Source organism: Mesoplodon bidens (assembly GCF_964165515.1).
Source record: "Mesoplodon bidens genome assembly, chromosome: 10".
Lineage (NCBI taxonomy): Eukaryota > Metazoa > Chordata > Mammalia > Artiodactyla > Ziphiidae > Mesoplodon > Mesoplodon bidens.
Genome location: NC_138172.1, coordinates 91,403,386 through 91,416,147, shown reverse-complemented (window position 1 = coordinate 91,416,147; position 12,762 = coordinate 91,403,386). Strand labels below are relative to the sequence as shown.

The window sequence follows — 12,762 nt, the reverse complement described above, 5'->3', positions numbered from 1 at the left end:
TTTCAAGCATAAGGTCAACAATACCCTTTGTTCCTTTTAATTTTATTTTAATTTTTATGAAATGTAAGAATAAGACAAAATGATCCTGTCACATTCTTACTGATAGAAAAAATCCTCCTGATCTGATGAGGAGTCCTTTTGAGTTGATAAAAAGCTATGGAAAAATCTTGGTTTCTTAAGATATTCAAAAGATGTGAATGTGAAGATATTCCACTTTCTAGGATGATGACTGGATTCATGTTTTATGTCAATGTACATTTTTTTTGGTTTTGTTTTTCTGTCAGAAATGCACACTTACTCCATGTGGGGCATATTTGTTCTCCCCTGTCCATTGTCTCTTGCCGTAGCACAACCTTACAACCTTTGTAAGACAGGCTTGCCTGAGACAGGCTGTTGTTCAAGGGGCCCTGCCTTTCTCTAGCTAAGAGATGGGCGTGTGAAGCAATACTCTCTGTTCTGGGACTGGGAATCTTGACCTGAGTGGTAGAGGAAAGAAAACTTGGAGGCTTGATTCATCCTGATGACAGTAGTGCCCCCTGAGCAGTCTGCCCATAAGATCCTGTTGTCCTTAGGCGTCAAAATTTCCTTTGATCTGTGAGTGACTTCGTGTATCATTCCAATAATACAGATGTATATGTACATATATACATATATATTATTTTTAAAGTCAGAATCAGTTTCTGATAATTGCAACTAAAACAGTTCTCAGTCATACACTGATCTTTGGAATATATTTACTTTTTAAAAATAGCCTTATCAGAAAGTTCTGCTGTTTCATGACATAATAGAATAGGTAATCTACCCAACAGAGTTTGTTCATCTAATATCACATTTATTGTACAAACTGTTTTGTGAAACATTTTTGGTATTTTAGCTTTAAAATATATTTGTCACATCTAATGTAATAGATGCGTTCTTCAAAAACTAGTGATAGGGACTTCCCTGGTGGCACAGTGGTTAAGAATCTGCCTGCCAATGCAGGGAACACGGGTTCGATCCCTGGTCTGGGAAGATCCCACACGTTGCAGAGTAACTAAGCCTGTGCGCCACAGCTACTGAGCCTGCGTTCTAGAGTCCAGGAGCCACAGCCACAACTACTGAAGCCCTCATGCCTAGAGCCTGTGCTCCACAACAAGAGAAGCCACCGCAATGAGAAGCCCGCACACCGCAACGAAGAGTAGCCCCCACTCACCGCAACTAGAGAAAGCCTGCATGCAGCAACGAAGATCCAACACAGCCAAAAATAAATAAATAAATAAATGAATAAACAAACAAACAAAAAACTAGTGATAGGCAAACAGATGGAGAGATATACCATGTTCTTGGACTGGAAGAAGCAATACTGTGAAAATGACTATACTACCCAAAGCAATCTACAGATTCAATGCAATCCCTATCAAATTACCAATGGCATTTTTTACAGAACTAGAACAAAAAAACCTTAAAGTCTGTAGGAGACACAGAAGACCCCGAATAGCCAAAGCAATCTTGAGGGAAAAAATCAGAACTGGAGGAATCAGACTCCCTGACTTCAGACTATACTACAAAGCTACAGTAATCAAGCCAACATGGTACTGGCACAAAAACAGAAATATAGATCAATGGAACAGGATAGAAAGCCCAGAGATAAACCCACTCACCTATGGTCAACTAATCTATGACAAAGGAGGCAAGGATATACAATGGAGAAAAGACAGTCTTTTCAATAAGTGGTGCTGGGAAAACTGGACAGCTACATGTAAAAGAAGGAAATTAGAACACTCCCTAACACCATACACAAAAATAAACTCAAAATGGATTAAAGACCTAAATGTAAGACCGGACACTATAAAACTCTTAGAGGAAAACATAAGAAGAACACTCTTTGACATAAATCACAGCAAGGTCTTTTTTGACCCACCTCCTAGAGTAATGGAAGTAAAAACAAAAATAAACAAATGGGACCTAATGAAACTTAAAAGCTTTTGCACAGCAGAGGAAACTGGAAACAAGACGGAAAGACAACCCTCAGAATGGGAGAAAAGATTTGCAAATGAATCAAGGGACAAAGGATTAATCTCCAACATACATAAACAGCTCATGCAGCTCAATATTAAAAAAACAACCCAATCAGAAAATGGGCAGAAGACCTAAATAGACATTTCTTCAAAGAAGACATACAAATGGCCAAGAGGCACATGAAAAGATTCTCAACATCAGTAATTATTAGAGAAATGCAAATCAAAACTACAATGAGGTATCACCTCACACCAGTTAGAACGGTCATCATCACAAAATCTACAAACAACAAATGCTGGAGAGGGTGTGGAGAAAAGGGAACCCTCTTGCACTGTTGGTGGGAATGTAAATTGATACAGCCACTATGGAGAACAGTATGAAGGTTCCTTATAAAACTAAAAATAAAATTACCATATGACCTAGCAATCCCACTACTGGGCATATACCCAGAGAAAACCATAATTTAAAAAGGCACATGCACCCCAATGTTCATTGCAGCACTATTTACGATAGCCAGGTCAAGGAAATAACCTAAATGCCCATTGACAGATGAATGGATAAAGAAGATGTGGTACATATATACAATGGAATATTACTCAGCTATAAAAAGGAATGAAATTGTGTCATTTGTAGAGATGTGGATGGACCTAGAGACTGTCATGCAGAGTGAAGTAAGTCAGAAAGAGAAAAACAAATATCGTATATTAACGCATATATATGGAATCTAGAAAAATGGTACAGTTGAACCAGTTTGCAAGGCAGAAATAGAGACACAGATTTGGAGAACAAACGTATGGACACCAAAGGGGGAAAGTGGGGAGAGGGTGAGGGTGGTGGGATGAATTGGGAGATTGGGATTGACATATATACACTAATGTGTATAAAATAGGTAACTAATAAGAACCTGCTGTATAAAAAAAATAAAATGAAAAAACCACAAAAAACCCCAGAAAAGCTAGTGATAGGGAAGTCCCTGGTGGTCCCGTGGTTAGGACTCCGTGTTCTCACTGCTGAGGGCCCAGGTTCAATCCCTGGTCGGGGAACTAAAATCCCATAAGCCACATGGCACAGCCAAAACAAAAAAACAAAAAAACAAAAAAAAGAAAAAGAAAGAAAACCTAGTGATAAATGAAATTCTATCCATTGACTTCACTAATGGCAATTGCTAGTCAATAAAAATTAATGTTGACAGCTTATGTTGAAACTTTTGGAATGCTTATTATTCGTCAGCTTTATAAATTTAAAGTTTGATGAATTTAGTTTTTTTTCCAAGAGGGAAACACTTATATATATATATATATATACACACACACACACACAACACACACACACACACACACACACACACATATATACTTTTATATAGTTGAAGTGTAATTGATATATAACACTATGTTAGTTCTAGGTGCACAACATAGTGATTTCAGTATTTCTGTACATTACAAAATGATCACCAAGATGAGTCTATTTCCGTCACCATACAAAGTTATTACAATGTTACTGACTGTATTACCCATACTGTACATTTTATCCCAGTGACTCATTTATTTTGTAACTGGGAGTTTGTACCTCTTAATCTCTCTCACATATTTCACCCCCGCCCTTCTGGCAACCACCTGTTTGTTTTTTGTATCTATGAGTCTGTTTCTGTTTTGTTATGTTTGTTCATTTGTTTTTTAGATTCGCATATAAGTGAAATTGTACAGTATTTGCCTTTCTCTGTCTCACTTATTTAACTTAACATAATACCCACTAGGTCCATCCACGTTGTCACAAATGGCAAAATTTCCTTCTTTTTTATGGTAATATTCGGAGTAATATTCCATTGTATATATATTTACCATATCTTCTTTATCCATTCATCTATTGATGGACACTTAGGTGGCTTCCATATTTTGGCTATCGTAAATTATGCTGCAATGAACATAGAGGTGCATATATCTTTTCTAATTACAGTTTTTGTTTTCTTTGGAAAAATACCGGAAGTGGAATGCTTGACCAAATGGTTGTTTTATTATTAAATTTTTTAAAAAATTATTTATTTATTTATCTATTTTTGGCTGCATTGGATCTTTGTTGCTGTGCGCAGGCTTTCTCTAGTTGCGGCGAGCAGGGGCTACTCTTCGTTGCTGCATGTGGGCTTCTCCTTGCAGTGGCTTCTCTTGTTGTGGAGCACGGGCTCTAGGTGTGCGGGCTTCAGTAGTTGTGGTTGTGTTTCGCGGGGTCTAGAGCGCAGGCTCAGTAGTTGTGGCACATGGGCTTAGTTGCTCTGTGGCATGTGGGATCTTCCTGGACCAGGGCTTGAACCCGTGTCCCCTGAATTGGCAGGCGGATTCTTAACCACTGCACCGCCAGGGAAGTCCCTATTATTAATTTTTTGAGAAACCTTCATATTGTTTTCCACAGTGGCTGCACCAATTTACATTCCCACCAACAGTGCAGAAGGGTTCCCTTTTCTCCAGATTCTTGCCATGTCTCTTGTTTTTTCTTGTCTTTTTGATAATAGCCATTCTGACAGGCTTCAGGTGATATCTCATTGTGGTTTTGAGCTTCTTATGTCTGTTGGCCATCTGTATGTCTTCTCTGGAAAAATATCTGTTCAGTCCCTCTGCCCATTTTTTAAATTGGGTTGTTTGTTTTATTGATGTTGAGTTGTATGAGTTCTTTGTATATTTTAGATATTAACTCCTTGTCAGATATATCATTTGCAAATATCTTCTCCCATATCAGATATATCGTTTGCAAATACCTTTCACCAAATATCTTGTCTCATTCAGTAGGTGGCCTTTTTGTTTTATCGATAGTTTCCTTTGCTGTTCATTTTTATATTTCCAATTAAATATTCATGTTTGAAACCTATTGCTATATAATCTTAGTGACAATATTATATCTTATTTAGGTAGTGTTTTCTATACCATAGGCATAAATCCTAATTGCAACAATATTAACTTTATTGTTCTAAGGGCATGCACATATAGTTCCATGTGGCAGTCTCAAACCAAATTATTTATCTCCAAGGGCAGTACTGACAGCACTGTTTGCTACATTATAAATCCCCTGTTGGATGGTCTAAGGGGGAAATTCCTCCCTGGTTTCAGTACAAAGGAAAATGGACTTTTCCTAAGTAATTGATTTGCTTTGCTGTCTTGAATCCTGTGAATATTTTGGGGTAATGATTACAAGGAAGCAGAAAGCCATAGTCGTGGCCCTATTCTGGCTCACTTGTGGCTTCATCTTACTTTTTCTACCTTTATTTTTCTCTGGCCTCATTTTTTCTTTCTTATTTTTTATTTTATTTTATGTTACTTTACCTTACTGTAGAGTATGCATTTTTGTAAGCTTCTGTGAATCCTTTTTTTTCACTGGATAGGGTTATAAATAAGTAAAAACTAAACACATGGATTCATTCAATTTTTCCATCTATAGCTCCTCCTGCTTTTCTTTTTTTTTTCTCTTTTTTTTTTTTTTGGCGGTACGCGGGCCTCTCACTGTTGTGGCCTCTCTCATTGAGGAGCACAGGCTCCGGACGCGCAAGCTTAGCGGCCATGGCTCACGGGCCCAGCCGCTCCGCGGCATGTGGGATCTTCCCGGATTGGAGCATGAACCCGTGTCCCCTGCATCGGCAGGTGGACTGTCAACCACTGCGCCACCAGGGAAGCCCCTGCTTTTCTTAATTGTCTTTGTTAAAGGCATCTTTCAACAACCTATCTCTGAGGCTTAAAACTTGGAGTTATTTTAAGTCCTCTGTATCCCTCATTCCTTATATATAGTTAGTCTTCAGAAGTTGTTCAGTTGTGCTTCTACAATATCGCTTACATGATGGGGAAAAACAAAGGGAACTGCAGTCTTCTGTCTGGGAAATTTGGGATAGCATTTGAAGAGACGTGATGATCTGCATCCTTTAGATCACTGATCTTTTGGTGAAATTAGCTGCTTTTCCTCCATCTGTTCTATCCTTTTCCTTCTTACTACAATTATCTTACCTGGATTAAGATACTAGGTAAGATATCTTCATTACCAGTCATCTAGATGAATAAAATTATCTTGTGGTTGATTTTCTTGCCTTTAGATGACTGGTTCTGAAACTTGAGCATGTATCAGAATCCCCCGACTTGTTAAAACACAGATTCCTGGGTCCCGTTTTCAGAGTTTCTGATTTCTAAGTCTGGGGTGGGGCCCAGGAATATGCATTCCTGACATGGCCCCAGGTGATGCTGATGCTGCCCAGGGCACCACACTTTGAGAACTGTTGCTCTAGGCTGCTCTCCTCATCCATTCCACATGCTGCTCCCAGGTTATAGCTCTTTAAGGGTTGCTTCTTTTCTTAGAAATCTTCATTGGTTCTTTATTGTTTATGTAATTTATTTTCCATTTCAAATGTCCTACCTAGTATTCAAGACCCTGAAAAAAACCTGAATGCAACTTTTCCCTTTCATTTCCTGATATTTCTCTTTGGTCATGCTATAATACTTTTCTCTTCCTTCCCTCGTCTCTATTTATTAATGATCAGCACATTCTCTAGGGCTCTACTCAAATGACATCCACTTCATGAAGCTTTGCCTGATATTCCCAGTTGTAATTGGGAGCTGGCCCTCTTTTATTCACGTACAGCATTTACAGTATTATGTCTTTAAGTATTAGCAGAGTTATCGTGCCTCATCTACTGAATTTAACAAGCTCCCAAACAAGGAATGAGGACTGTCTGTCTCTATCACATGCTTTTCACATGGAAGGTCTTCTTTAAAACTCATCTGATTATACTTACATAGTAATTTTGGGGGTTGAGGGCATAGGGGATGAATGTTATTATGAAACGCTTGTAGAATTTCCCTGAGATCACACTTCTTTGTGGCAAAAATCATAACATTTCCCACTTTCATTAATACAAATGAAATATTTCACAAAACATATAATAGGCAATTAAGAAAGACCCCAAATTAACTTGTCCTGCTACAGGATTTCACCTGAACAGTGATTTTTGTCTCATCTTGATTATTGCCAAAGTTTATTAATTATCATGGCCACTTTATGGACCAAATTATATAGATGACAATCTATCGTAGAAGTACTCCCTACATTTGCCAATTTGTAAGTAATAAAATGTCTGTGTTGGTGTAGACAAATGAATATATTAAAATAGCATGAACATGAAACACTTTCTCTCATGTATTTACCGGTATTGTCTGTATAAAGTAATTTTCCCATCAAAATTCTAGGTTAAATTTTATTAAACTTCAGGACTCCTCCAGAGTCCATTATGTGGTAGTGTATTTTAGGAATCCTTAAAAGGGAGCATAAAATAATCAGCATTTTTTCCAAATTCTTTTTATGTTTTAATTATTTTAATTTGCAGAGCAGCTCACATTGATAACTCCCCTTGCATCACTATTTGGGAACCAGTCACAAAACTCCTGTTTAAATATTTGGAAAAGGGGCAATTGCCATTCCAATGACCTGAATTACATGTGAAACTGCTATCACTAAACATTAGATATCTCATACTTTCACCCAGTAATGAAAGGAACACTCATGGTGACAAATCCGAGTTCACATTTAGTGGATTTCTTTTGTTATTTCTGACTCCTCCAAGTTACTGAATAAGAGTTTTGTTGCTAATGGAGCAGGGAGGTTGATGGACAGAAGATCCAGCTGATTACTTCACTTGGTTGCATCTAGCTCTTGCTGTCTGTGCAGGATTCAGCTCAACCTCATGGCCTGAGCAGGACCTAGACCCCTGACAGAGCTCCAACAGGACGTTTCCTTTTACAGGTCTTTCTGGAATATATTGTGTTCAGATGTTTGATAGCAATTTAAATCCCATTACTAAGATTACTGGTAATTATAAGAGGTCATATCAAGGAGCTGGAAAACCAAAGATTTCTCTGCCATGCAGGTTTGCTTGTGAGGCTAAGAGTATGTTGTGCCTGACATTACATTCCTTTGGAGAATGGGGATGGTGGGGAAGTGGCCGTGTGAATTGGCTTTAGAAGACTAACATGCCCCTAGCTAGCCTTTTCCTACTGGTATTCTGGATGATTATCAATCCTACACCTCACCTCATTCTATCTCTTTTCTGACTGTCAATGAGAAGAGAGATGCTTTTGCATACTTGGCGAACCTTTGATTAAAAGGCAGCAGCAGAGTCGAATCTCTTTGATGTCTTTGCCTTCGGCCGGTCTCCTTGGCAATTTATTCTGTATCTCAGTAAAGTCTTTCCCCTTTTCAATCCATCAAGACCCTTTAGATGTTGACTTGCTTCCAGTCTGGATCTGGGAAATTTATTTTTTACCACTGTCTTTAAATAAATAAAATGCAGTGTAGTAAAATAGTTTTGAAGTATTTGTTGTCTGAATATCCCGGGAATGATATAATATCTCTTTCTAAGAATGTTGACTCATACTTTTGCTAATTTATTAGCTATATCCCCTTATTATTAGCCTTGTACTTTGTTTGACTCAGAGGTTTCTTTCTGAATCTTACAGTCCATGTCCAGATGATTACTATGATGCATCTGTTTCCCTTAATCACTGGGCTAATGGGCATTTACTAAATTCTTCTAGTTATTTCTTCTGACTTAGATATGGGGTCCTCTTTCATTTATGTTCTATTTTTATCTATTGCTGGGGCATACTGTCTTACTGGCAGATTTTTGAAGCCACAGGGATTGAATGTCTAGAGTGGACACTTTGTTTCAGTTTGATGGAAGAAGACCAAACATTCCTGAGCTCTGCCTGTAATTCAATGTCCCCTCCTCAGTCTGGGTTTTAAAATTGCCCAAGTGGGAATGATAAGAATCCATCAGATGCTCATTTTCATATCATATTTTTGTAAGGTTCAAACGACCTATTTAATGTCAATATATCTTGGGATCTCATGAAATTTCCTCTCAGTGTTCTAGGCTTCACTTGACCAGCCTTTATTCTTTGGTCCCTTCCTTGAGGTGCCTAACTTCGCAACCTAACCACTAACTCCAAAGCAGACCTGCCTCTTGCTCTGTTTCCTGGCCATGATAAAATCATCACTCTTACTGCTGAGGTAAAGGAGGGTCAAGGAAGCCATGGAGAAAAACTCCTACCCGGGGACACCAGAGGCTCCTTTTTTTCTTCAGAGTTATGGTGTAACATTGCTGTGTAAGAGTAAGAAATGGATGAACTCAACCTCTGTCTGTAGCTTCCCTGAGAACCAGAAAAAGCAAGACACAAGTGCTCCAAAGAAGCTACTTGCCATTGTACCCTCAGGTGTTGGTTTTGATCCTGATCACTTTTGCATTTTTCCTCTGAAAGCCTTCATCTTGCTTTGTTTTCTTCCAGATTATCACCTGGTTCTCCTGAGAGAGAAGGTGATACAGCCCAGAGCCCTTGCTGAGAAAGATGTGTTCCTCAGAGGGAAAAACACAGGACAGCTATTGTGGAGAAGCTTTTGGGCAGTTAATGGAACAGGTGAGGTCCTTTAAGGCTTAAATCAGCTGAGGGGTGAGATGCTCTCTAGAAACTTGGGTCATAACCACCCATCTTAAATATTCCCCTCTGCTGATGTCATGGGCAATGGAAGCCCTCCTGTCGTGGCTGAAAACCATCCTAAAGAAAATCAGCATCATGGGGTGGGTGTGGGGAGAATGGGAGGAATGTCCCTGGCCAGGAGGCCGGAGGTGCCCCAGGAAGCTGTTTCCTCTGAATAGTTAAATGGCTGCCTCTCAACTTGCACAATGTCACATTGAATTTGAAACAGGGAACTTTTTATATTTTTCCCCTGATTGTGCTGGCACCTGGCAGATGCCTATTTACCACAGGCATCAATACACATAGTAATCAAAGGAAATCAGAGGCACAGATTAGCAACAGCTGCAAGTCATTAGTGACAGACACGGGAAAGCACAATTCCGCACCCAACTTTGAAATAACCAATATGAGTATTTCAGAGCACGAGGGTTACCGCAGGGCACTCGCTAACACGAGAGCAGCCAAACAATAGTTGGGCTTGTCTCTCAAGAGAGCCCTTCTTCTCAACGGCAGCGCCACACTCTCCATATTAGAAACCAGTCAATCACGCGACATTGGTCCTTTGAGTGTCAGCCCTTTCAGAGTGTGTGTGCCCATCTTCAGATCAAAGGTTGTCTCAACCGAGAAATAACCTCTGGCTGGTGGGAAAACTTATCTTCTATCATAATTTTAGTGGTGGGAGTTTGCATGTATTCCTGAGGAATGAATTATATCATTACCTAGTTGGAAAGGGCCATATAGAGGGGAAAATAAGACATTCCCCTTTCCCATTTAATTTCATTTTTTCCACATTTCTATTTGAAAATCAGTTCTGATTGATAGCCGTTCACTTGGTACTTACACATTTTCCCTGGCAGCACGAACCTTAGCCTACTCCAGAAAATACTATTCAGTTTTTAGCTTTTCCCTAATCAATTCATTCAGTGCCTCGGTGGAATACAAGTTGGTCATTTAAAAATTTCTAGCTGTTGCCTGATACGTCCCAAAACAAATTTAGCCAGCATGGGTTTCTATTTTAGACCATCTCTGGAAATGCAGATTTACTGTACAACTGGGTAATGGCCTAGAGATAAACAGACACAGTGAGCTGCTGTCTGATTAGCAGGACTGGGCAAAATTTAGCATCATATATATTGCAATAATTGGACCATTGGACCATAGGATGTAGATTAAATTGGTCTCTTCACTACATGTGGTCTCTTTTCCCTTTACTCAATATTAAGGTAGGATTATTATTTTTTCTGTTTTAGAAAATTCTCCTTCCCCTGCTCTTCTCCCCAAAAATATCTTCTGAAAGTTTTCCTAAAAATTCTTATAATAATAAGTAACTCATTTTGGAGATTAGGATAAGAAAGGGAGAACAATTCTGCCTTTCATTTAGTTCAGAGCCAACCATTAAGCATCAACTCTTTAACAGCAAGCAGTGTGCTGTTATTTTAGAAGAAAGCTTCCAGGGAACATGGATTCCATAAGGCCCATGGCACATCATAAGCATTCAGATGAATGTTACAGTCTTATGTGTTGTTTTTAAAACTTTTGGAGGAGAGAAATTATTTTATACTTGATTAAATACCATAATCTGTAGGCCTAAAGAGGAGTGAATTCTTGGGGTCATTTTATAAGGAAGAAAAACATGGTATTAATTCATAATTTTATTTACTCATTAATTCAGCACATATTTATTGAGCATCTCCTATATCTCAGGAAATTTTAGGCATTGCAGATACAGCAGCAAAATTAACAAATGACCTGGTTATAATGTACTTGATTGATGATCAGGATATAGGCAGCTTACATTTGAGGTGGCAGCTTGACTACAATTCTTTATTGTGTACAGCTTCTTTTTCCTTCCTCCCTCCCTCCTTTCTTCCCTTCTCTTTCCTTCCATCTCCCTTCCCTCCTTTCCCTCCTGCTCAATTCCCTTTCCTTCACTCTCCTATATCCATGCTTTATGATTTAGACATTAGAGGGACTAAGCATGGTTTGTTACACAGAATTATTTAATAAAGTACACATTTTGAGAATTAATCTGTATTATTTAGGGTAAAACTACTATAACAAATGAAACACCAAATTTCAGTAGCTTAACACAATAGAAGTTAATTCCTTGCTCATGTAGCAATCTAATGAGGGTGTTCCAGTTGGTGGGAGGCTTTCCTCCATGCAGTGACTCAAGAACTTAGGTACCTTCCATCTTGTGACCCTGCCAGGCCTTGGAATCCTTTGCATCCAGCTGGTATAAAGGGAAACAGAAGGTTAAGAAGGCACAGCCATTTTTTTTTTTTAATTTTTATTTATTTATTTATTTTTATTTTTGGCTGCCTTGGGTCTTTGTTGCTGCGTGCCGGCTATTCTTCATTGTGGTTCCCGGGCTTCTGATTGTGGTGGCTTCTCTTGTTGCAGAGCACGGGCTCTGGGCACGCGGGCTTCAGTAGTTGTGGCACTCGGGCTCAGTAGTTGTGGCTCGCGGGCTCTAGAGCGCAGGCTCAGTGGTTGTGGCACACGGGCTTAGTTGCTCCGCGGCATGTGGGATCTTCCTGGACCAGGGCTCGAACCCATGTCTCCTGCACTGGCAGGCAGATTCTTAACCACTGCGCCACCAGCGAAGTCTAGGCACAGCCATTTCTTAACCAACTTGGCCTGAAAGAGGCAAATGTCACTTCTGCTCATATACCATGGGGAGAGCTGACTGGATGGTCCCACTAGATGAAAAGGGGATTGTGAGATTCTTAGTCTTGGGCTGCACAGATACTTTGAAGTGACAAGTCTATACCAAGGAAGTGGGAGGACAGGTATGAATAAACACAGTTGTATGTCAGGCACCATGCTAATTTCTGAAGATGAAAAATGGGTAAGTCTAGGGTGGTGAGGGCCACACAGATACACAACTAACCAAACATGATATCCAAGTACTAAATAAAGTCATATGTGAGCACAGATGCAGGGACAAATACCTCACTCTGGAATGGACTCAGAAAGCAGAAGCTTAAAGGGCTTCATCTAGCAGAGAAGAGGAGGAGCTGAGAAGATGCCCAACATGTCCAGATAGTGATGAGCTGCTCGATGTGTCAGGTGTTCAAGAATGTGGGGGTAACTAGGCCAGACCAGAGAGGGCCTTGTGGGCTGTGCCTTTTGCACAAATAACTAGAATGTAAATGTGAATGTGTGCTGTGCATTTGAGGCTTCAGACACAGGTTTTTTTTTTTTTTTTTTTTTTTTTTTTTGCATTACGTGGGCTTCTCACTGCTGTGGCCTCTCCCGTTGC

At 39.4% G+C, this 12,762-nt stretch overlaps 1 protein-coding gene across 5 annotated transcripts in view; it reads left to right on the top strand.

The window, feature by feature from the left end:
- RNF144B (ring finger protein 144B) overlaps positions 1-12,762 on the top strand; it is a 599,530-nt gene that overhangs the window by 134,742 nt on the left and 452,026 nt on the right. For 4 of the 5 annotated variants that reach the window (XM_081247026.1, XM_081247031.1, XM_081247027.1 and 1 more), the window contains one exon: positions 9,309-9,437. The gene's annotated coding sequence lies outside the window, so the exon portion shown is untranslated. Of the gene's footprint in view, positions 1-9,308; positions 12,692-12,762 lie in introns of all 5 variants that reach the window. The other variant, XM_081247024.1, reaches the window with a different exon arrangement.